This window comes from Symphalangus syndactylus, chromosome 6, assembly GCF_028878055.3.
Source record: "Symphalangus syndactylus isolate Jambi chromosome 6, NHGRI_mSymSyn1-v2.1_pri, whole genome shotgun sequence".
In the NCBI taxonomy this organism is placed as follows: domain Eukaryota; kingdom Metazoa; phylum Chordata; class Mammalia; order Primates; family Hylobatidae; genus Symphalangus; species Symphalangus syndactylus.
The window spans coordinates 51,253,584-51,280,442 of record NC_072428.2 but is presented as its reverse complement, the minus strand read 5'-3'; the positions used below and the strand labels follow the sequence as shown (position 1 = coordinate 51,280,442).

At 38.9% G+C, this 26,859-nt stretch overlaps 2 pseudogenes; one reads left to right on the top strand and one right to left on the bottom strand.

Annotated features, from left to right (window-relative positions):
- Nucleotides 1-8,233: 8,233 nt before the first annotated feature.
- LOC129484540 (olfactory receptor 51F1-like) lies at nt 8,234-9,188 on the bottom strand (annotated as a pseudogene).
- Nucleotides 9,189-23,898: 14,710 nt separating this feature from the next.
- LOC129484554 (olfactory receptor 51F1-like) lies at nt 23,899-24,783 on the top strand (annotated as a pseudogene).
- Nucleotides 24,784-26,859: the final 2,076 nt, after the last annotated feature.

Genomic DNA, 26,859 nt, shown 5'->3' with positions numbered 1-26,859 from the left:
GATGAATACCATGCTTGACACAAAATCAGTGGTCAGTAATATTACTAAATTAATTTATTCACCTCTCTTGAAGATCTATTTCATAGTATAGAAAAGAGAATTATATGAACAAACACAATAGAAGTCATTTTATCCAACTCTATTTTGGTTAATGTTTAGGTTTGCTTTTGAATAAGGTTAATTACATATAGGAGTCAGAAAAATAATTTTAACATACATTGAACATTTTATTTAAGTTTCCAACTTATAGATGTACTTTATTCACAATATTTTGATGTAGAGTTAGGGCCTCTTAATATAGTTTTTCAAACTGAAATTCCATATCATCTTTGCAAGAACCATGTCTTTAATACAAATTATGTTATAATAATCAAGATAGTCAAGATAAAAGTACTGACAGCCTATAGATTACTTATTGGGACCAGTGAGAACGTGCTATTTAGAAAATAAGCTGTAATTATTCAACTGGCAGCTATCATCAGGCAGTATATTTTCAGAGGAAGTGAAACTTCTGGTTAATCTAGCAAGTTTGTTCAGTAGAACTCATATAAAAATCATTGTACTTGTTGCTTTGTTACACACTTTTAGAAAAGTGGAAAAACGGAGAAAAAGGAGACTCACTAGAATGGGAGGCAAATAGTTCATGTATTTTCTTTGCCAAGAGTAAAGTTCCAAGAACCTTGTGTTATATAACCAGGAAACCTGAAAACTGGTCTGCTAATAACTGTAGCTCAAAGAAAAGACATAGCAATGGATATCAGTTTCTTTTTCAGCATAATAGAGTGGTGGCACAATCCCTGAAAATTCTAAAGAAAAGTACGCAGGATTTGGATTTAGTATCTTCTTGGCAGGTGAAATTTATTTACAATTTGGAGAGCAAGAGAAAATAGTGAAGCCTATATTAAACAATATTATAATTCCATTATAAGATTAATCTTACATCTATGTCGAAGATAAGTTAGAATAAGGAGAGTACTTGATAGAACGTGCCTAGAGAGAGATTCTGAAGACACAGAATGGTGAAGCAGGCAGTGAGAAATGATATAAAGTCTGCATCAAAGAAGCTGTATTTATGTTAAACGTTACCAGTTTGAATGGTGAAAATAGACAGAAAGGCCAAAGGAGACATTGACCAATCAGGCTTGGTTGGCTGAACAAAGGGTGGCATCACAAAGGGAGATCAGAAATTTTCAGTTTTCAGCTTTGATCAAATAGAAATTAAAATAGAAAGTCATGTTGCCAGAGGTCTGAGGAAGGCATAGTCAGGTTTCTTCAATGAAAGAATATTGCTTTAATTACTTTACACCTTTCATGATCAGGAATAATTTCACTCATCAAAACAGTCAGATGACTAATAAAAGAAATTAATTAGTTTGGTTTTGGACTTGCTGAATTTGGGGTACTGAAGGGCATGTGGATAATTTTGGTAGGAAGACATGGCTAGAAATGCTTCATGAGAGTACATCATGCCCTTCAACAGCATGCTGTATTTATTTTCATATGTTATAGTGTTGATAAATACTAACTCAACAAATAAAGAATGAACAAATAAATGCATAATTATGTGGAACTTAGTTTTGGCTAATGGGTTTCTTTTCTGTTTAACAAAATAGCAATGAATAAGGAAACACAGACAAGTTGCTGTAGATTTTTTGTAGATGATTTTGCACATTTTTTAATTCTCCTAAATTGTCACAGATTAATAATTATTAGTTATCTTAAAGTTTAATAGTATGTAGCACTATTTGTTATTAATATTAAAGTATTTAGTATTAAATTTGATTCCTAAAATAAAAATTGGATTCCTAAAGTTGTCAGAATAAGTAATTTTATAATGCAATAAACAGGAGAATTTTATAAAGCATGTAAATTACACAGAAGGGATATTTTATTGTGCCTCTGCCTAATAAAGTAAGATTTTAATGTTTATTACTTTTTAATCTTTTCTTCAAAATGTCTCATTCTGTCTCTGTTGACCTGCAGGAAAGATGTGGCAGGTTAATAAATTTGTTTACTCCATAATTTCATGTAACTGTTTTGTTATTCATCCAATCATGATTTTGTAATCCTTAGTACTTTTGCCTTAAGCAGTTTTGCTAAAAGGGAAATTTTTAAAGTTGACAATATTTTTTTGCTTATTCAGTTTAATCCCCAGGATAATGGCCATTGCCTTAAAATATGTCATTAATTAAATGTTCTTAGTGCACTCTGTTGGATAAAGAGAGGTATATGAGTGGTATTGGCTAGTTCTTTGGCAAAAAATATTTCCCTTTTTCTGGTAAGTGTCCCCAGAATAGAGATGGGCCCAATATACTGGGCCTGTGCACATGACTTGATTGGTTAATACTAGACAGGTATGTGACCCAAGCAGGGCTAAAGAGATGCTCTCTTAGCATGATTTTTAACATTATATTTCAAAATAATTTCTGAGCTACAAAAAATATGTACAAAGAATACTGGGCCGGGCGCAGTGGCTCACGCCTGTAATCTCAGCACTTTGGGAGGCCAAGGCAGGCGGATCACAAGGTCAGGAGAGCCAGACCATCTTGGCTAACACGGTGAAACCCCGTCTCTACTAAAAATACAAAAAATTAGCTGGGCGCGGTGGCGGGCGCCTGTAGTCCCAGCTACTCAGGAGGCTGAGGCAGGAGAATGGCGTGAACCCAGGAGGTGGAGCTTGCAGTGAGCAGAGATAGTGCAGTGCCACTGCACTTCAGCCTGGGCGAAAGAGCGAGACTCCGTCTCAAAAAAAAAACACACACAAAAAAACAAAAACAAAGAATACTAACATTTTCATATATCCTTTATGCTGAAACCCCATTTCCTGAGTATTTGAAACTTCAAGGGAGACACATGAAGACATTCAAACGTCTATTGAGCAACTCACAGCTGCTCTGGCTTCTCTTTGTCTCAAGATTTGGTTGCTTGCTTCTCCTTGTAACTCCTTCCCTATTTTCCTCTTAATTCAACAAATGTGATGGTTATTAAAATATTCTCTTCATATGTCAGAGCACGGGCACTAACAGCCCTAGTTCATCGTCATATTCTATGTAAGCCACATTGCCCAGGAGCTATTTCTAGGCAATCACTGACCATGGCAGAGAAACCGAGGAAGGTCCATTTCTAGAAGGTATAGAACTCTGCTGACAGGTATTTTGATTAGAGGATATCCAATGACATTGACTAAATCCGTTCAGAACTGCGCCACATTCTAGGATGCTTCTTTCTACCCAAACTTCCTTCCTTCCTTCTCTCTTTAACTCAAGGTCAAGCCTACATCAAAGACTGGCAGGTCCTGCTCCTCTATTCTCGCCTTCTTTTTGTGGTAAATGTTACCTAGCCCCTTGTTGGCTGCTTGTCTGTTTGGAAACAGGGAGTTTATGCTCTATTATCCAAGTGCACACCAACTTGCTTGTTAAGCCCCCTTGTCCACCCTTCAGATCTTGTTGGTTCCTGTGATAATTGTAGCTCTGGCTTTTGGTGGTTACCTACTGCTACCTGGCTTTTATTATGTCAAGGCCTCCTCATATGCATGGGTAGCTTGGCTTGGTGACTGCAGCTACTGCTGGCCTCTGTGATCAGCGGAAAAGAGCTACCACTCAGCTTCTTAGAGATGCTGGTATTGTGTCCGGAATTGGTGGGTTCTTGGTCTCACTGACTTCAAGAATGAAGCCGCGGACCCTCACGGTGAGTGTTACAGTTCTAAAGGTGGCGTTTCCGGAGTTTGTTCCTTCTGATGTTCGGATGTGTTCGGAGTTTCTTCCTTCTGGTGGGTTCGTGGTCTCGCTGGCTCAGGAGTGAAGCTGCAGACCTTCGCAGTGAGTGTTACAGCTCTTAAGGCGGCACGTCTGGAGTTGTTCCTTCCTCCCGGTGGGCTCGTGGTCTCGCTGGCTTCAGGAGTGAAGCTGCAGACCTTTGTGGTGAGTGTTACAGCTCATAAAAGTAGTGTGGACCCAAAGAGTGAGCAGTAGCAAGATTTATTGCAAAGAGAGAAAGAACAAAGTTTCCACAGTGTGGAAGGGGACCCCAGCGGGTTGCCACTGCTGGCTCGTGCAGCCTGCTTTTATTCTCTTATCTGGCCCCACCCACGTCCTGCTGATTGGTAGAGCCCAGTGGTCTGTTCTGAGGGGGCACTGATTGGTGCGTTTACCATCCCTGAGCTAGACATAAAAGTTCTCCACATCCCCATCAGATCAGTTAGATACAGACTATGGACACAAAGGTTCTCCAAGGCCCCACCAGAGCAGCCAGACACAGAGTGTCGATTGGTGCATCCACAAACCTCAAGCTAGACACAGGGTGCTGATTGGTGTATTTACAATCCCTGAGCTAGACATAAAGGTTCTCCACATCTCCACCCAACTCAGGAGCCCAGCTGGCTTCACCCAGTGGATCCCGCACCGGGGCTGCAGGTGGAGCTGCCCGCCAGTCCCGCGCTGTGCGCTCGCACTCCTCAGCCCTTGGGTGGTTGATGGGACTGGGCGCTGTGGAGCAGGGGGTGGCGCTCTTCGGGGAGGCTTGAGCCGCACAGGAGCCCATGGAGGGGGTGGGAGGCTCAGGCACGGCGGGCTGCAGGTCCAGAGCCCTGCCCCGTGGGAAGGCAGCTAAGGTCCGGTGAGAAATCGAGCGCAGTGCCGGTGGGTTGGCACTGCTGGGGGACCCAGTGCACCCTCCGCAGCCGCTGGCCTGGGTGCTAAGCCCCTCATTGCCCGGGGGGGCAGGGCCGGCGGGCTGCTCTGAGTGGGCGGGGGGGGGGGGGCTGCCAAGCCCACGCCCACCCGGAAGTCCAGCTGGCCCGCAAGCGCCGCGCGCAGCCCCGGTTCCCGCTCGCGCCTCTCCCTCCACACCTCCCTGCAAGCTGAGGGAGCCGGCTCCCGCCTTGGCCAGCCCAGAAAGGGGGTCCCACAGTGCAGCGGTGGGCTGAAGGGCTCCTCAAGTGCCGCCAAAGTGGGAGCCCAGGCAGAGGAGGTGCCCAGAGCAAGTGAGGGCTGTGAGGACTGCCAGCATGCTGTCACCTCTCAGTATCATTTTCACAACTAATTTCCAGTGGCTTCTGAACGACGTGTCCTCTGTGCACTTTTATGGAAAATGTATGGTGAGTCTTCCACCTTTACAGTCTATCTATTCCAGCATGCACACTTTCATCAGCCTCTATATTCTTTCCTTTTCCATCTACTAGAGCAGCACAATCATTTCCAATATGCTGAATGTTGTCCAACACTTTTTCTAGCTAATTGTCACTCAATAGTAAATTAGCCACATTCCTTGGTGTTCTTGTTAAGGTGTTAAAATTCGTATTGCAAATAAATGTCCCTACATTGATGCATTCTTGCTAATATAGTCTTCTATTCAGACCTCCTTGATCAACCATTCTCACTATTCCATCCTGAGGGCATTTCATGGATTCTTGCCATAAAATGCTTGCTAATTTTTGCTATTCTTCAGGTTATAGTCTCTTTCTTATCTTACTAGGCCCAGCACATTCCCAACAGATTTATGCTGGAATTTAATGCCAGTGTTCACTCTGGTGGTGAGAACAAGAGATGGAGAGAGCTCCAGGAGATAGAATTATGCGAAGTGGTGGAAATGATTGTTCTTACCAGAGGAGTGTGGGCCACCTCTGCAAGCCCAAGGATTATAAGGACTTTTGCATAATCAGTGTCTTCATGGGTCGCTCACCCAGGTGTTTCTACTCAATGTTTCATGGTACTACATTTTTCCCAGGACACAGATGTAACATCACAGACCTGATTGGGTTGAGTACAGTATTTGAGGAGTTCTTTGACTCTAACAATTAGATAGAAATCGTCTTAAATAAGTTCATTCTTTCTGGCTATAGACTTTCTGTTGCTACAATAAAAAGTGATTTAATTAACTCACCATCAGTAAATGGGTATCCTTGCTTGGTGTAACAAATGGGCTATTTGGAAATTTATTTAAGTTACATCCTTAATTTCTCTCCCTCTTTCCTTTCCCTCCCTGCCTCCCTCCCTTCCTTCCTTTTTCTCTCTCCCTTTTTTCTTTCCTCCCACAGTTTCTCTCTCTCATTCTCTATTACCTTCATTTTTGCAGTGACTCTGACAATTTAAAAATTTTCTGCTGGTGGCTGTGCTATCGGTTCGGAATATTGCAATGAGTGCTTATTGTGATAATGTTGGTATATAGTACATTCTTTTACCACATCTATCTTTCTGATGTTCCAGCAGCTAGCAGGCATGTAGAATTACTCAAGAAAAAGACTCTCACATATAAAAGTCAGAAAGTGTGGCCAAATTTGTAAACTATATCGATAAATTCATTTACATAATGGCATTGTTTTATCAAAAGGTGTTTTTAAAGCTACTAACACAAATTTTATAATCTATGTTCACCTGGGGAAAGCTGAAGAAGAGAGAAAATAGAAGAAAAAAGGGTTTGTGTTTCATAATTTTCATGCCTATGTACAGATAGACCTTAAAACTCAGAAGATAATTCTTCCATGAGTAGTAAAATTGTCATATAATATTTCTTCCATTTTTCCACAGAGTTTCTTACAAAATCGTCCTCTCCAGAATGCACTTTTGGATACTCTTTCAACTCAGAAGTCAACATAAAGGGTAAAATTTTACTTTTATATTATGAATTATCACCCCAATAAGTCCATTATTTCATGATTTTTTGTTCATGTTGATGTTTTACACACACAAGATTTTAACCTTTGTGAGTGCACAGTAATATTTTTTATTGATCTTTTATTTTTTGTTGTTTCCCATGAGGTCGAACATAAAATATACCTGCAGTCACTGTGTGCTGATAAACTGAATATTTAAAAACAGAAAAATCTCTCAATGCTATTAAATTAAATTGAACAATGCTATTATATAAATATTTAAAAAAAATTTTACCAGTTCACATGGTATAAAAATTATCATTATCAGTGATTTCAAGCTACTAATATGACACCATGTAATGCACAGTTAGAAAGATATGCAAAAATAGGCTCTTGCAAGCGGGTGTGCGCTCTCTCCAGCACACTGCTGCCCTCAGTATTTGTGGGGTACCTGGAACATTTCTTCCATCTATCACTACTTTTCCAGTGGCAATAAAATTGATGTGACTGCCTTTAGGTTTCCATCTCCATTTCCCTCTGATTTTATTCTGCCATTATATGCAACTGACATTTTTAAGCTTGTCTGTCTCTTAAATCCAAAGAGTTACCATAAGTTCCTTTTCAGAAACCAAACATTTTGCGTCTGTCTCTGTAAAACTGTGTATAGGTAAGAACCATGAATTCTTTACCTTGGTTCTTTGGCTGGTTAAGGAGTCACATAGGTCTTTAATGGCATTTGTGAAAACTCTGAAAATTATGGAAAATAATGTGAGTATGTTTATCTATGGGGAAAGGTCCATAAATTTCATTAGCTTTCTAAGGGACCATAGTGCAGAAAAAGGTTCAGAACATCTGCCCCAAACTTCCTTGTAATTTACTTTATATTCTTTTCTAGTTCTCTCAAGTTCCCATTCCCTGTGATAAATTAGCAAGTGTGCCTCACCCCTAAAGCTTTTCTTTGGACTGTCCAACACTGGATAGTGACTTACATGCCATGACATATCTATTTCTACCTTTTGTGTTATGAATTATCCATGAAGAAAACAGCTAAAGTATATTCTAAGAAGGTTACTACAACTTTTTAAGACAAAGGGTGGAACCATGGAGATCCAGGTCTTACTTTTGATCTTAAAACATTTCTGCTACATGACTTTGGCAGAGTATGTAATACAGTGATGAAGATTATAGCATTTGAGATACAGAACACCTGGGTTCAAATCTCAACTGTGCCTCGTTATTCACATGGCCTTTGGTGGCCTAAATGTCTATAAATCTGTTTTGTCATCTGTAATATATCACTAATAGTAATATATATTTCATTTGGCTGTTTTGGAAGAATAAATGGAATATGTCTTAAAAGCAGTTAGTAGAACACCTAGCCTGAAACAATGAGTCAATACATGTTAGTTGCCAGGAGTATTATTTATCATTTCATTATTGTTATTTTCCTAATTCCACTACAAATGTCTTGGGTGAGATATCATACTTATATTTTGTGAGCAAATATACAACATATTTACTATTTGTTGGGTGAATGAAAAGTATGTTAAAAACTCACATGCAATAGGCAGTAAGAAAGCAAGTTTGCTTTTCTACAGTGCAAGTCATTTATGCCAGGTTTGTATCAAATTAAACTATGTCTGTTCATTTTGTAAGGAGCAGACTGAGCATAGCCTTGCAGATCTGTTTTGTTTTTACACTGTAGATGATGGGGTTGAGCACAGGGGGTAAAAGCAGGTACACATTAGCCATCACTGAATGGACTACTCTGGGGGCTGGCCGACCATAGCGATACACCAAGGACAGGCTCAGCATGGGGATGTAGAAGATAGCAACTGCTCCCACGTGGGAGACACAGGTACTGAAGACCTTGTGCCATTCTTCAGGGGAGGCAATTCTGAGGCCAGAGTAAATAATTAAGATATATGACAGGACAATGCATGGCATATCTGTTCCAGTGGTCAGGATGAGATCAATTAATCCACAGATGCTATTTGCCCGAATGTCTGAACATGCTAATTGAATCACATCTGGATGGTAACAATAGAAGTGGGAAAGGGCATTCATTCTACAGAAATAGGCTTAAGGAGCAAAAGTAGTGGTAATATTAGTACTATAGCACGTGTAATCATCAGAAGACCCATCTGAATGATTCTGGAATTAGTGAGAATGGTAGTGTACCTCAGAGGATCACAGATGGCCACATAACGGTCAAAGGCCATAGCCACCAGCACTCCAGATTCCATAAAAGTGAATCCATGAAGAAAAAACATCTGGACGATGCAGCTATATAGACTGATTTCACGTGCCTCAAACCAGAGGATACCTAATGTTGTTGACAATGAAGAAACAGTCAAGCCCAGATCAGTGGCGGATAGCAGGAGAGGAAATAATACATGGGTTCATGGAGACTCTGCTGGGTAATGGTGACAAACAGGATCATGCTGTTCCCAGAGAGGGCAATGGCATAAAAACAACAGAAAGGAATGGAGATCCAGACATGGGCAGACTCTAGGCCAGGAATGCCGGTCAACAAGAAGGTTGGAAATGTAGATGTTGAGTTGCTTAGGATTTCCATGGTGTCCTGGTTTTACAGCATTTGTCCTCACAATGCTTCCATCCTATAGAAGTGATACATTAAGTGTTATGTAAAATATTTAGATACATTTTCTTTTAGTTAGGAGAGTTATCCAAGGTCATAGATAAGATCTGCATCATTGGGAAACCTTTAAATTAAATTATAATGTTCATCTACCACTCATAATCAGAAACAGTTCACAAAAATATGTTTTTATACCATAAAATTCAAGGGAAATATGTCCGTATGATTTTACATGTTTTCATGATAGTGTCCATTTACAGAATATTAAGCTGCATCATATTGTAAGATTATTTGAATAAAGACTTAGCTGAGAAAAAATAAGTATCTTCAATTTTGAATATTTTGTGAGTACAATGAATAATAGCCACTTAAAAATATCCATGGTTCTTCAGTGACCATGAGGGTGTGAGTCTGCAGACACAGATCTCCAGATAATTGCCAGGAATATAGGTTTGGCAGTTATCAATGTATATTTATCATTTTCATCCAACACTATAGGTAAACAACTTCAGAGACTAGAATTATAAGGGAAAAACAATGAGGACAGAACTCTCCACAAGATTGGAATGCACTATATACACTAAAGCAAGATAAGACTTGTTTTATGGGGACTATGAAAACCAAAAGAGGCTGGGCGCGGTGGCTCATGCCTGTAATCCCAGCACTTTGGAGGCAGAGGTGGGTGGATCACGAGGTCAAGAGATCAAGATCATCCTGGCCAACATGGTGAAACCCCGTCTCTACTAAAAATACAAAAATTAGCTGGGTGTGGTGGCGTGTGTCTGTAGTCCCAGCTACTTGGGAGGCTGAGGCAGGAGAATCGCTTGAACCCAGGAGGCAGAGGTTGCAGTGAGCCGAGATTGCGCCACTGCACTCCAGCCTGGTGACAGTGCGAGACTCCGTCTAAAAAAGAAGAAAAAAATAAAACATGGTGTGAAGACTGGATGTTACATGAACAGGTGTGTTGAATTGCTTGAGTTGTGAAGCCTAGTAAGGATTAAAAAATTCAAATGCAGCTGAGAGCCATTAGTGACCCCAGAGAAAACAGTGGAAAATTGAAAACCTGCTACAGTGTGGTAATGAAAGGATTAGCAGTGGAGGTACGGTTTATTTTAAGAAACTAGGCAGTGAAGGCAAGGGGAGAAATAGGCCATGTCTAAAGAAGGGGTATCAGGTAGATGGAGAATTTTTGCAAGATGGGACAGAATTAGAGAAATGGATACGTTTATAAACGAAGGTTAAAAATGTAGCAGATAATGAGAAATTTAAAATATAGAATGTGAAGAATTTATTGATATATAAAAGTCCTTAAGAAAGTAGTAGGTGATTAAATGTAGAGCATGAGTAACCTTCAAAAAGATGAGGACCATCGTTTGCACTGACACTAGTGAGTAAGTGTCAAATATGTAAGTTTGTGGAGAGTTATATGAGGAAATTGTTACCTTTTTCTCTGTGAAGTATTTGGGGGTAATCTACTGCTGTTCGAAAGTATAAAGTGATGGCTGCTGGCTTCAGGATACAGTAGACGTTTTCAGGAGACAGCGAATGAGAAGGGCAATCGGCTCAGTAAACAGAAATGCTATATTGCCTCTTTCAAGTAAAATTCTAAAAATAATTTTGTCAATTAATATATTTATATTGTTCAAATCAATTAAATTAAATAATAGCAGTATTCAAGAGTATAATGTTAGTATTTTTCAATCAAGCCTTTAAAAAATTAGATGTGTCAAATTCATGAGAGTAAATACTCTGTAGCAAGGATACAAGTTACTGTTCCCTTTATGCTAGATTTCTATGGTTTCTTTTAAATCTCTAGTTGCCTGATTTTCAATTCAATCTGAGAAACATTATGAAAATATTTAAGTATGAATTACTAGAGGTTGTATATCTACATGTTATGTGGATCGATGAGGACAGGGCAAACCCTCATGATATCTGACTTTTCTATAAACCCATATGACTATTTGTGAATAGGTAACAAAGTAAAAGTCAACATGATAAATACATCTATCTACCTTCTTACCAGCTTTTTGTGGAAAGAGGAACCTTCTCTGTCTTTGCTAGATGAGGAAGAATAGACTACAGTTCTGAAGCCATGGACTTTATAGTAAGGTAGAATTGAGCTGTGAGATTATTTGTATGATTTATGTCTCTCTGCAGCCAAAGACAGAGAAAAAAAGAACCCCCCCATCTATAAAAATTAGAAGGCAGGAGTATGCAATCCCAGAGGGTTTTAGCTACTAATCCAAGTGACCTGTGGTCCACAGGAACATTAAATGCAAAGGAAAATAACAAAATGATACATATAAATAGAAAATTTACACACTGTTCATAGCATTGGGGAATAGAGAGAGATGTACATCATTGTCTCTGGATTATAAGTGTGCTGGCAAGATAGGAAAAGAAACCACTGTTCACTGGGATCATTATGGTCACAATAAAGAGGGAAAACTTTACACCCAGTCTCTAGGCTCCTATGCTTACATTTCCACATTGAACCATAGGGAGAATGATAGATGTCCATTCTCAGATCCATCCTTTTTCAAACACTGAGTTTTCCCCCAGTAAATGTGTCAGCTCCTGATATGTTAATTTGGCCCTGTTTTGCTAGTAGCTAGGGTTACCATGAATGAATGATGTTCTCATGTGCATGTATTCTTACTCTGTTCCCTGCTGTTTTCTTGCATTAATACATTCAAGCACCTGATTCTTGGGAGAGTTTTTTCATTTTTGTCAGTGTAGGCAGTTGACTAATGGATGCAGACACTTTACAGTCTACTAATTCTAGTTTCATAAGAAAAGTCTCACATTCAAGCCTTTTGTTTCTCCTTTATAGAGAAGCTGCACATTTGTGGAGACAGTCTTGTTTTTGTTTAGGTTTCAATAATACCAGTAATTTGTTCCTCACTCAGCTATTTTTCTTTGATTTCTACTTTGCTATTATTCCTGTGCATTGCTGTTCAAGTAATTTTAATGGCTGAAAGTGCGATGGGTTCAATTCAAGCACTATCTCTCTACCTGGCATTCCCATCAACTGTTTTAACTAATACTTCCACGACAAAAATGAACTATAATCAAATCATTTTATAAGTCAGAAATAAATAATTGAAAGTTTCACCTCTGTTGCCTTCAAAGAGCTAACTGTCTAGAGTTTTCACCCAAATATCTGTGATGGTCAGATTGTAAAATAATAAAATAGTCCCTGAGTACTCCTACCTTCTTGGACTCAGCCCGTGTTTATCCTCTGCTGTTGAGTGTGGTTAGGACCTCTGACTAACTTCTAACCAATAGAGTATGGCAAAGTTGACAGGATATCATCACATGTATGTCATATAAGATCTGTTTTTGGTGAATCAAGATTCCATGTTTGGCAAACCTATGTGGCAAAAGACTAAGAGTGGACTCTAGCTAACAACCAGCCAAGAACTGAACATGGCCTCCTAGCCAACATGTAGCAAGAAACTGAGTCCCTCAACTCAACAGGCCACAAGGAACTAATAGAATCTAGCAACACTTCATAAGCTTGGAAGGATAGCCTTCCACAATAAGGCTTCAAATGAGACACAGCCTTTGGAGAAAACTCAGCAAAGCTGTATTCAGACTCCTGACTTACAGGAATTCAGAGGTGTAGTGCTTGTGGGGTTTTTTTTTTTTTTTGCTAATTGTTTTTGAATTTTAAATTTTATTTTTAGTTCTGGAGTACATGTGCAGGATGTGCAGGTTTGTTACATAGGTAAACATGTGCCATGGTGGTTTGCTGCGACTGTCCACCCATCACCTAGGTATTAAGCCCAGAATGCATTAGCTATTTTTCCTAATACTCTCCCTCTGCCCCCACCTCACCCCCTGACAGGCCCCAGTGTGTGTTGTTCTCCTTTCTGTGTCCATGTGATCTCATTGTTCAGCTTCCACTTATAAGTGAGAACATGCAGCGTTTGGTTTTCTGTTCCTGCATTAGTTTGCTGAGGATAATGTCTTCCAGCCTCATCCATGTCCCTGAAAAGAACATGATATCATTCCTTTTTATGACTGCATAGTACTCCATGGTTTATATGTACCACATTTTCTTTATCCAGTCTATCATTAGTGGGCATTTGGGTTAACTCCATATCCTTGCTATTGTGAACAGTGCTGCAGTGAACATACATGTGCGTGTTTCTTTGTAACAGAATAATTTCTGTCCCTTTGGGTATATACCCAGTAATGGGATTGCTGGGTCAAATGGTATTTCTGGTTGAGGAATCACCACACCATCTTCCAAAATGGTTGAACTAATTTACATTCCGACCAACAATGTAAAAGCATTCCTATTTCTCCACGACCTCACCAGCTTCTCTTTCTTGACTTTTTAATAATGGCCATTCTGACTGGTGTGAGATGGTATCTCCTTGTGGCTTTGATTTGCATTTCTCTAATGATCAGTGATATTGAGCTATTTTTCATATGTTTGTTGGCTGCATGAATGTCTTCTTTTGAGAAGTGTCTGTTTATGCCCTTTGCCCACTTTTTAATGGGGTTGCTTGTTTTTTTCTTGTAAATTTGTTTGAGTTCCTTGTAGATTCTGGATATTCGGTCTTTGTCGGATGAATAGATGGCAAAATTTTTTCTCCCACTCTGTAGGTTGCCTGTTCACTCTGATGATCGTTTCTTTTGCTGTGCAGAAGCTCTTTCATTTAATTAGATCCTGTTTGTCAATTTTTCCTTTGTTGCAATTGCTTTTGGCAATTTCATCATGAAATCTTTGCCTGTGCCTATGTCCTGAATGGTATTGCCTAGATTTTCTTCTAGGGTTTTTATAGTTTTGGGTTTTACATTTAAGTCTTTAATCCGTCATGAGTTAATTTTTGTATAAGATGTGAGGAAGGGGTCCAGTTTCAATTTTCTGCAAATGAATAGCTAGTTCTGCCAGCACCATTTATTAAATAGGGATTCCTTTTCCCATTGCTTGTTTTTGTCAGGATTGTTGAAGATCACATGGTTGTAGATATGCAATCTTATTTCTGAGTTCTCTATTCTGTTCCATTGGTCTATGTGTCTGTTTTTGTACCAGTACCATGCTGTTTTGGTTATTGTAGCCTTATAGTACAGTTTGAAGTCTTATAGTGTGATACCTCCAGCTTTGTTCTTTTTGCTTAGGATTGTCTTGGCTATACGGGCTCTTTTCTGGTTCCATATTAATTTTAAAATAGTTTTCCTAATTCTGTGAAGAATGTCAGTGGTAATTTAATGGGAATAGCATTGAATCTATAAATTACTTTGGATAGTATGGCCATTTTCATGATATTGATTCTTCCTATCCATGAACATGGAATATTTTTCCATTTGTTTGTGTCCTCTCTGGTTTCCTTGAGCCGTGGTTTGTAGTTCTCCTTGAAGAGGTCTTTCACTTCCCTTGTTAATTGTATTCGTAGATATTTTATTCTATTTGTAGCAATTGTGAATGGGAGTTCATTCATTATTTGGCTCTCTTCTTGCCGGTTGTTGATGTATCACAATGCTTGTCACTTCTGCACATTGATTTTACTGCTCAGTGATTTATCATATGTAACTGCATCCCAGCTGATGATCTATGTTTTAGCCTGTTTTGTGTTCCTGTAAAAGAATACCTGAGGCTGGGTAATTTGTAAAGAAACAGAGGTTTATTTGGCTCATGGTTCTGCAGGCTGTGCAGAAAGCATGGTGTCAGCATCAGCTCAGCCTCTGGTGAGGGCCTCATGTTGCTTCCACTCATGGCTGAAAGTGAAGGGTAGTCAAGCGAGTGCAGAGAGTACATGGAAAGAGAGGAAGTGAGTGAGAAAGAGAGAGAGAGAGAGAGAGAAGGAGCCAGGCCTTTATTCTGTATAAATTTAAGGGGTACAAGTATGGTTTTGTTACATGCATATATTGTATAGTGGTGAAGTCTGGGTTTTGAATGTAACCATTATGTGAATAATGTACATTGTACCTATTAAGTAATTTATTATTATTCATGCTCATTTCACTCCCCCAAGTCTCCAGTGTCTATCATTCCACAGTCCATGTCCATGTGTAAACATTTTTTAGCTCTCATTTATAACTGAGAACATGCAGTACTTGACTTTATTTCTGAGTTGCTTCTCTTAAGGTCATGGCTTCCAGTTTCATCCATTTTGCTTCAAAACACAGAGTTTTGTTCTTTTTTGTGACCAAGTAATATTCCATTGTGCACATATGCCACATTTTCTTAATCTAGTCATTCTTTGATGGACACCTAGGTTGATTCATATCTTTGTAATTGTGAATAGTGTTGTGATAAACATGTGAGTGATGGTATCTTTTTTATATACTAATTTCTTTTCCTTTGAGTAGATGCCCAGTAGTGAGATTACTGGATCAAATAACAGTTCTATGTTTAGTTCTTTAAGAAACCTTCATACTGTTTTCCATAGAGATTGTACTTATATTCCCACCAAGACTGTATAAGCATTTTCTTTTCTCCAAATCCTCCCCAACATGTGTTACTTTTTGACTTTTTAATAATAGCAATTCTGACTGGTTCCAGATTATATCTCATTGTGGTTTTAATTTGTACTTCTCTGATGATTAGTGATATGGTTTGGCTCTGTGCCCCCTACCTAAGTCTCATTTCAAATTGTAATCCCCAAAGTGTTAGGGGAGGGGCCTGGTGGGAGGTGATTGAATCATGGGGGCAGATTTCCCGTTGTGTTCTCATGATAATAAGTGAGTTCTCATGATATCTGGTTGTTCGAAAGTGTGTGGCATTTCCCCCTTTGCCATCTTTCTCTCCTGCTCCACCATGGTAAGACATGCTTGTTTCCTCTTTGCCTTCTACCATGAATGTAAGTTTCCCGAGTCTTCCCAGCCATACTTCCTGTTAATCCTGTGGAACTGTGAGTTTACTAAATCTCTTTTCTTTATAAATTACCTAGTCTCAGGTGGTTCTTTATAGCAGTGTGAAAACAGACTAATACAATTAGTGATGTTGAGCAGTTAAACTTGAAAAATATGTATACTATGCTTACCACACACCAATTGAATTACCCTTGGACAATGGGACTTGTGATATAAAGATTGAAAATTCTTAAAATACAAGGGTACTAGGACAGAATTCTAGGTTCTCTTCATCCTGATTTTTCCAATAGCTACTTGTAATTCTTTGGAAAATTTGATTAACGTCTCTGAATCTCAGTTTCCTCAGACGTGAAATGAAGATTAGGCATAGTAACCTCATTTACTGAGCACCTATGTGCCATGAGATTTGGTCCCCTCTAGCTACTGTAAGTAAACAATGATGTCTTAACTTCATATGGCTAGAAGTTAAGAATCATAAAGGTTAAGGACCCTGTTAAAGTTTATATAGATAGTGAGTATCAGAGGTAAAATTCAAACACAGATTTGTCTGAAGATTTTAAAATATTTTCCCAAGTAGACAGTTTTATACCTAGGTCATTTCTGAAAGCCATAGGCATAGAAGGTAAAATAAAGAATTTATCCTTAAATGTTTGTAAGTAATTCTTTTATTGAAGTATACATACATCACAGTATGCAGATTACAAGCAAACTGGTTGAATTTTCACATTTGAATACATCTATGTTACCACCATCCAGATAAAGAAATGAAAAATTACTAACAGAAGAAACCACCTTTTAAGATATTTCAGCCATTATTCCTTTCTCCTCAAAGGTGATCACTCTCCTCGCTTCTATCCAAATAGGTTAGTTTTGCCTGTTTTTGGATGTTATCTGATCGGATCAGTGCTGTATTTATATCAACATTGTGTCTGAGAAATTCTTCCACAGAGTGTGTACAGTTATAGTTCTTTGCTTTTTATTGCCTTATAATGTTCCAGCATATGACTATACCGCACCTTAATTAACTTTTCCATTCTGTTGTTGATGGATATTGTTGTTTTTCCCATTTTCTATTGTGAATAATTCTGCTATGAATATTATTGTGCTTGGCATTTAAAAACATATGCATAACATATGCATACCTTTTCAATGGTTATATACCTGAGAGTGGAATTGTTGGATGACTGAGTAGGTTTATGTTTGGCTTTAGTAGATATGGCCAAAAAGTTATCCACAGAAATTGTGTATAGCCATATATACTCTTACAGTGTATATGGCAGTGCATGGCAGTTCAAATCAATTCACATCTTTCTCTATAAGTGTTATTTCTGTTTTTGTTTTATCCTTTCTTATGGGTGTTCACTGATACTTCATTGGAGTTTTAATTTTAATTTCTTTATGACTAATAGGGTGAAACAACATTTGATATATTTTGTGCTGTTTGGATACTCCCTTTTAAGAAATGCCTCTCCAAGTCTTTTGCCTATTTTCCATTGAGTTGTGCCCTTTTACCTTTGTCATCACTTCATCATGTCGTTGATTTCCACATGGATATCCAATAGATCTGGTATTCGTTATTAAAATAAACATTCTCTTGTTATTGCATTGTGATATCACTTTTGGTATCTATCAAATGCCTATATGTGGATTTCTTTCTAGATTTCCTGGTGTGTCCCATTTGTCTATGTGTCTTTCCTTGCACCAGTACTGCACTATCTCTGTAATATGCTTTGATGCCTGGTATTATAAGAATAAAGCTTCAACTTTATTCTTTTGCAGCAGTGCCTAGGCAATTCTATATACTTCACATTTTCACATAAATTTTAGAATAACCACTGTAGGAAAACCTGCTAAAATGTTGATTCGGGATTGCATATATATGCCATTTTTGAAAGAACTTACTTGTTTAAAATATTAAACCTTATAATTCATGAACATGATAAATATGTGTATGTGTTTTCAATTTCTGATGATTAATAGTTCTTTCTATCAAACCTTTCACATATTTGATTCCCAGTTGCATGATTTCTGATGCTATTTTAAATAATATCATCTTAGAAATTTATTTTTGTTATTGATTTATAGACATACAATTGGTAATTTAATACTTTTTTTTGTATCCAGTCATCTTGCTTAATAACACCAACTACTAATAATCATTTATTCTTTCATGTCAGTTATTGTATGTAGTGCTACGCCTCTTGTTCTTCCTGATTATGTAAATGCACAGTCATGTCATCTGTGAATAATTTAAGTTTTATTTTCTTTTCCTTTACTCTGCTGAGGTATTTTACTTTTCTTGCTTCATTTCAATTCTTAAGGTCTCGGATACAAAGTCAAGTAGAAGTGGTGATGTTAGGCATCATTATCCTGTGACCAAATGCAGAGGGAATACTTTAAGCATTTCAACATTAAGTATGATTTTTGAAGAGAAATTTTCTATTTCTGGTTTACTAAGTTACTATGAATATCAATTTAGATTCATCACTTTTTTTCATATGGAGAATAATGTAGTTTTTATTTTATTAATGTGGTAAGATATGTTGCATGATTTTTAAATATTCTTACTGAGTTATTTTTGATAACATTTTGTTTGAAAGTTTTGCCTCTAAGTTAATGAGAATTTTCATTTTAATTTTTCTTGTTTTGTAATGCCCTTTCAAGTTTTGTGGACTCACAAAATAAGTTGGGAAGTATTCTTTTCTTACCCACTTTAGAAGTGTTTGTACAATTAGTATTTTTTATTTTATTTTTCTATTTTTCCCTTACATTCTTTGGATATTTCACTAGCAAACACCTCTGAAGCTGAATATTTCATTTCAGAAAACTTTTTGAATTAATGTTTTAATTTCTTTCTTCCTTACATTAGTTTTGCTAAGTACTATTTTTAAGAAAATGTCAAATTTCATCTAAGTTTTCAAATTTATTGTTATCAAGTTGTTCAGCATATTCCTTAGCTTAATGAATCCTAGCAAATGGAATAGAACCATTAACCATCACCAAGCTCAAGACACAGAGCATTACTGACATCTCTCCTTCAAGTAAAAACCTCCTCAATGGCAACCAGCCTCCTTACTGAAGCACTGTATTTTTTTCCAGTAACTGAGCTTTGTATAAATTGAATTAAACAGTACATACATTTTTGCTCCTTGAGTTTTTTACTCAATATTGTATATTGAGTCTTGGGTATGTCTTTATCAGCAGCATGACAATAGACTAGTGCAGTAAATTGGTAACAGTAGAGCATGACACTGCTGAAAATGTGGAAGTGACTTTGGAACTGGGTAACAGGCAGAGGTTGGAACAGTTTGGAGGGCTCAGAAGAAGACAGGAAAATGTGGGAAAGTTTAGAACTCCCTAGAGTCTTGTTGAATGGCTTTGACAAAAATGATGATAATGATATGGACAATGAATCCCAGGCTAAGGTGGTCTTGGATGGAGATGAGGAACTTGTTGGGAATTGGAGCAAAGGTGACTCTTGTGATGTTTTAGCAAAAAGACTGGTGGTAATTTGCCCCTGCCCTAGAGATTTGTGAAACTTTAAACTTAACAGAGATAATTTAGGGTATCTGGAGGAAGAAGTTTCTAAGCAGCAAGGCATTCAAGAGGAGACTTGGGTGCTGCTAAAGGCATTCGGTTTTAAAAGGAAAACAAAGCATAAAAGTTCAGAACATTTACAGCCTGAAAATGGGATAGGAAAGAAATTCTCATTTTCTGAGGAGAAATCCAAGCCAGCTGCAGAAATTTGCATAAGTAAGAAGGAGCCAAATGTTAATTCCCAAGACGATGGGGAAAATATCTCCAGGGCATGTCAGAGAACTTTGTGGCCCCTCCCATCACGGTCTGAAGGTTTAGGAGGAAAACGTGGTATATTGGGCCAGGCCCAAGGTCTCTGTGCTGTGTGCAGTCTAGGGACTTGGTGCCCTGCATCCCAGCTGCTCCAGACAAGGCTGAAAAGGGCCAATGTAGAGCTCTGGCTGTGGCTTCAGAGGGTGCAAGGCTCATGTCTTGGCAGCTTTCATGTGATGCTGAGCCTGCAAGTGCACAGAAGTTAAGAACTGAGGTTTGAGAACCTCTGCCTAGATTTCAGAAGATGTATGGAAATGCCTGGATACCCAGGCAGAAGTTTGCTGTAGGGGTGGGGCTGTCAAGAAGAACCTTTGCTAGGGCAGTGCAGAAGGGAAATGTGGGGTTGAAGCCCCCACACAGAGCCCCTACTGGGGCACCACCTAGTGGAGCTATGAGAAGTGGGCCACAATCCTCCAGACCCCAGAATGATAGATCCACCAATAGCTTGCACCATGCTCCTGGAAAAGCTGCACTCAACACCAGCCTCTGAAAGCAGCCAGGTGGGAGAATGTACCTTGCAAAGCCACAGGGGCGGACATGCCAAGATCATGGGAACCCACCTCTTGCATCAGTGTGACCCGGATGGGAGACATAGAGTCAAAGGAGATAATTTTGGAGATTTAAGATTTGAATGCCCTGCTGGATTTTGGATTTGTGTGGGGCTTGTAACCCCTTTGTTTTGGCCAATTTCTCCCATTTGGAATGGCTGTATTTACCCAATGCCTGTACCCCCATTGTACCTAGCAAGTAACTAACTTGCTTTCGATTTCACAGGCTCATAGGCAGAAGGGACTTGCCTTATCTTGGATGAGACTTTGGACTGTGGACTTTTGAGTTAATGCTGAAATGAGTTAAGACTTTGTGGGACTGCTGGGAAGGCATGATTGGTGTTGAAATGTGAAGAAGTGAGATTTAGGAGGGTACAGGGTGGAATGATGTGGTTTGGCTCTGTGTCCCCACCCAAATCTCATCTTGTATCTCCCATAATTTCCATGTGTTGTGGGAGGGATCCGGTGGGAGGTAATTGAATTATGGGGACAGGTCTTTCCGTACTGTTCTCGTGGTAGTGAATAAGTCTCACAAGATGTGATGGTTTGATACAGGGAAACTTGTTTCTCTTGGTGCTCATTCTGTCTTTGCCTGCTGCCATCCATATAAGATGTGACTTGCTCCTCGTCTTCTACCATGATTGTGAGGTTTCCCCAGCCATATGGAATTTTAAGTCCAATTAAACCTCTTTTTTTTGTAAATTGCCCAGTCTCGGGTATGTCTTTATCAGAAATGTGAAAATGGACTAATACCCCAAATTTAGTGGTTTAAAATAGTGACATTTTATTGCTCACAACTCTGAAGTGCAGGCAAGGCTTGGTAAAGCATAGTTTGCTGCATTCAGGAACAGGATCAATTAGTATAATTCAAAGGCTGGAGACTGAAGTCATCTGAAGGCCTCCTCATTTACAATATCTGGCAGTTAATAATGGTTGTTGGCTAGCATTTTAGCTGGGGCAGTGATCAGAACACATACATGTGGCTTTTCCATGACACGGCTTGGTTTCTTCACATCATGGTGGCTGGTTTCCAAGGTGAGTGTTCTGAGTGCAGAAGGAATCTGTAGGAATCAGAATTAGCCTTAAAAGATACTCTAGCGGATTGAATGGTGTACCTCTAAAAACTATGCCCAAGTTGTAATCTTTGGCACCTGTGAATATAACCTTATTTGGAAAAGGGGTCTTTGCAGATATAATTATGTAATGATCTCAAGATGAGATCATCCTGGATGAACCAGGTGAATCCTAAATCCAATGACAATTGTCCTTTTAAGAGACAGAAAAGGAGAAGGCCATGTGAAGATAAAAGCTGAAATTAGCATCATGTAGCCACATGCCAAGAAAGATCTGAAGCCATGACAGCTGGAATAGGCAAAGAAACATTCTCTGCTGGATCCTTTGGAGAGTGTGTGGGCTCTTGACACCTTGATTTTGGACTCTGGCCTCTAGAACAGAGATGGTACATTTGATTTGTTTTAAGCCACCAAGTTTGTGGTAATTTGTAATGGAAATTCTGGGAAACTAACATAGGCACATAGCATTATTCTTTAAAAATTTTTACTAATTGACACGTAATAATTATACACATTTATTGGGTACAATATTATGTTTCAATGCATGGGTACATAGTATAATGATCAAATTGGGCTATTGTAAATGTGTTGCATATTTCAAGATGGCTAAAAGAGAAGATTTTGAATGTTGTCACAAAGCATCAATTTTGCCAGTGTCACAGGCCCATCCACATTCAAGGGGAGGCAACATAGACTTCATTTCTTGATAGACAGGTGTCAGTGTAGCTTGTAAGAAATGCATGCGGGTTGATATATACTGGTGTGACCATCTCTGCAAAATACAATCTGCTGCCCTCAGCCCTCTAGTAAGATAACCAACCATCCCAGTTTGCCCAGGACTGTCATCGAAAGTCTCACATTCCAAGAAACCCTTCAGTTCTGGGAAAGAGCAGACAGTTGATCACTGTACTAGCCATAATTTGCATTGTTAACAAATTAAAGAATGTATTTATCCTCTCTCTTAAGTACTCCATGTCTCATCTTATGATATCAGCTTGAAGTTCAAGATCTTGTCCCCAATTTCATATCTAGGTATAGATGAGACTCTGTAGTTAAAGTTCCTTGAACACAGACAATTAATGACTATTCCTTTTGATATGTATACTTATTGTCCGAGACTCATTAGCTACAAGTAACTCAGTAGATAAATTAACAGTATTTTGTACCATCCTCTAAATTTAGTGGGTATTTCTCATTGCCTAGTAGATTATTTCTTTCTCATAATTGACTTTACTTACATGATTTTTCAAATTCTTAGCTATTGTACATTATTTCATTATTTTCATAATTATCATTACAAATCCTAATTCACTATACATAAAAACCTTCAGCCCAAATATTTTTCCTTTCAAATTCTGCAAATAGAATGCAGCTTTTAACAAACAGCCTCATGAGGTGATAAATGACTGAAGCAGGAGATAACTATAATTAAGCACCAGATACAGTTCTCTAAACTTCACTAAAAATTGCAAGATCATTCCCTACTCCTTTGGGATATGTTTTCAGTATGTTTTAGTATATTTTACTGTCTAATAGATCTGTTCAGGGACATGTCTCCAGATCAGGGGCTCCATCTTATTGATCTTACTGGGGAGGCACTAGGGTTTTGCCTGAGGAAATCTTACTCAGAATGACAATCCCTTGCCCACTTGGCAAAACATGCTTTATTTATTTATTTTTTCTCAAAGTTCTCCCTTTTCTCCAATCTTGATGGACCTGGGGAAACTGAACAAGTCTCTGCGGGGTTCAATATAAAGCCCTGACCTGTGGATTACTTGTAATTCCTCTCTCAGCCTGGGTGTGTGTGAAACTGCAGGACCCTGGAGTAGGTAAGGAGCTGCTGCAGATCCAGACTGCAGGGAAGAGGAGAGCTGAGACTCAGGCAAAAGGAAAGCAGATGGGGATTTTTCCTCTTTCTGGATCTGATTCTAGTAGGAAGGACAGTTATCTGCACAAAGAGGAATAACTGCAACTCAGAATTTAATGCCAATCCTCCCTCCACAATCTTGGAGACTTTGCCTGGTTCCTGTCTCTGGCTGTCACAACTGATGAAAATGTAGTGAACTTCCTATGACAGTAGGATGGGATCCATCAGCAGTGTACCACAATCTCAGCTCTTTTTCCTCTTTCAGTTTACAGTGCAAGGTAGTAAGATCTGCTGATCCTTTTTTTTTCTTTTTTTACCAAAACTGTTGTGAGATAGGATGAGGATGACTGTGAGAAGTGCTTCAGGAGCTAAATGACTGAATCAATGAGGGCTATTGTATTTTTCTCCCCTCAGGCTGGCTCCACAGATTTGGAAGGGAACATTCCCAGCAATCTCACAGACACAGATAGATTTGGAATTTAGTTCCCCTGCTCAGTATGGGTGCTCAATGAAGTCAGGTACTAACTGACCGGCTCACCATGCCATAACTCAGCAACACCACATCTGAGTTCCCAGTCTTTCTCCTAACAGGCTTCTCTGGGCTTGGAGGCCTTCCACATCTGGATCTCAATTCCCTTCTTACTTCTGAGCACAGTTGCTCTCTTAGGGAACAGCATGATCCTATTGGTTGTTATTCTGGAGCCAAACCTCCATGAACCCATGTACTGTTTTCTCTTCATGCTGTCTGCCACTGACCTGGGGCTGACCCTCTCCACAATGCCCACGACCCTCAGTGTCCTCTAGTTCAGTGCACGTGAAATCACCCTCAATGCCTGTATCATCCAGCTCTTTTTCCTCCACAGCTCTGGCTTTATGGAATCCTCAGTACTGATGGCTATGGCTTTTGACTGCTTTGTTGCCATTTGCAGACTCCTCAGATATGCCACCATCCTGACAGACTCCAGAATTCTAAAGATTGGTGTAGCAATAGTCCTAAGAACATTGATCAGCCTCTGTCCATCCCTCTTTCTCATTAAGAGACTGTCATTTTGCACAGTCAGTGTCCTTTCCCATTCTTACTGCTTCCACCCTGATGTGCTTAAGGTTGCATGTTCTGATTCAAGGATGAACAGCTATGGAGGCTTAGCTGTTCTCATTCTGGTCACCGGGGTTGATACACCATGTGTTGTGCTTTCCTACATCCTGATAATCCACTGTGTACTAAATATCATCTCTTCAGAGGGACGGAGGAAGGCCTTCAACACTTGTGGATCTCATGGGGCAGTTGCAGTCTTCTGCATTCCCTGGGTTGTTCTTTCAGTTGTCCACAGATTTTTCCACAAGGCTTCACCAATATGTCCACCCACTATTGTCCAACATCCATTTCCTTGGCTGTTCCCTGTGCTGAACCCCATCATATATAGTGTGAAGACTAAACAAAAGTGCAGGGCTATCCTCAAGCTCTTTCAAACAAAATAAAAAGAAATGTGATGGGGGCTGTTCTTCTTGCTGGGGTCTACCTGATCCAATTATATTCTGTTGCATTTCTCTCCCATGCCAACCCATATTTCTTCTCTAATAACAAAAAGAAGAACAGTAATGTTTACTGAGCACCCACTATCTTCAAGTTCTGCATTTGCCTCCTTTAAGTACATGCTTTCTTTTACTTAGCTTAAACCACAGTTCTTTGAAATGGATAACCATAATTTCAATTTACGAATTAAGAAATTCAGGGACTAGAATATTGAATGACTAGTTTAAGACAAAAAATCTGGAATTTATATCCACAGCTATTGTCTCAAAATCCCATGCTCTTCCTGGATATCATGCTGGTTCTAAGTATAGAAGATAACAGTGAGTGCCATTGTTTGAGGATACATGGATATCCAGTTCTGCTCTCTCCCAGAATACTTAACAGGCACACAGCACATTGGAAAATTCCTGAAGAAGGGACACTATGACCCTATTCCTCTTCAATCTTCTGTATTCTTTCTGCTTTCTCAGAACAGCTGTGCTAACAGAGATTTTATTTCTGGGTATAATAGACTCTTAGGAGACATGTCACAGGCCATGAGCTCCCTCTGTGAATCTCACTGAGATTCCTCCACAGAGGGAGCTCATGGCCTGTGACGTGAGAACCCTAGATTTGAGGGAATCTAGGGTTCTAGTTGCTGGAGTAGTGAGATGCTACTATATGCACAATTCACACGTAAATAAGGAAAATGGCTTCTAAGAGGCAGAAGCTGAGTCACAGAAGCATTTTACCAGTAATGGCATTGCTTCTCAAATTTGCCTAATTTTCTATTTGTGACCTGGTAGATAACTATACAGAAAAAAAATAGTATCTGTATAAGTATCCAAATAAGCATTAATTTTTTTTAACATTTGGTACAGTCAACTACAGAAACAACAACTACAACACAGTTGGCATTGTCAAAATAAAAGCAGAATAAATTCATCTTGAGCTTTAGAGGTGCCAGTTTGGGTTTAAGTATTTTGAAGGGTTAGGAAGATGAAAATTGGGCACAAAAACAGGGTATTTCCTCAGTATTCTCAATGTGATTTCATTCAATGAAATGAATGGACAGTGTTTTGGGGATGCTTTCTCACCTCAAGTAGACAATATATTCAATGTTGTCAGCATGTATTGAATGGATGGATGGATGGAAGGATATAGAAGGGGACCACAGCTATGATTATGTAGCTTTTGACCAAGTCTCAGCTTTTGCCCTGGTGTTACCTAATGCATGAGTTCCCAGCAAGCCTGCATGGTAGAGAATAAGAGCCTGATTCTCTCTTGTGATTTTCCTCCACTTATCTATTTGTGGGTAAGTGAAAGTAAAGGGTCGGTTTGTCTTTCTCTAAAACAGCTACTCACATCAGACATTTGGCTAAGAAGTCTTGTTGAAAAATAATAGCTTCTAATTTGAATGAGTGACATGTGGGGATGTTGAACATATGTAACTGAGGTTAGAGATTGTTGTGTTTCTATGTGGCATTTTTGTTTTGCAAAATTTTAAATCAAGATGAATTTCAGATTGATTGGTTTGATTTATATTTCTAAAGCCTCTTCTCTTACATTTTATTATAATTAAATTGCAAAATGGCTCATTCTCTATTTCTATCTGGAAAATAAAGTGATTTTGGGGTCTCTGTTACTATATTCTTTAAATAGGAATCTCCAGAAGATGCTGGTAGCAGGTTCCTGACTATATTCCCATTTTTTGACAGGAATAGAGCTACACATGCTAGGTTATCATGTATTTTACCAGTATACAAGTTGATTTCCTGAAGGTAAAGATATTCCCCCACTTTTTTTTTTTTTTTTTTTGAGATGGAGTCTCGCTCTGTCACCAGGCTGGGGTGCAGTAGCATGATCTCGGCTCACTGCAACCTCTGCCTCCTGGGTTCAAGTGATTCTCCTGCCTCAGCCTCCTGAGTAGCTGGGACTACAGGCGCCTGCCACCACGCCCAGCTAATTTTTTGTATTTTTAGTAGAG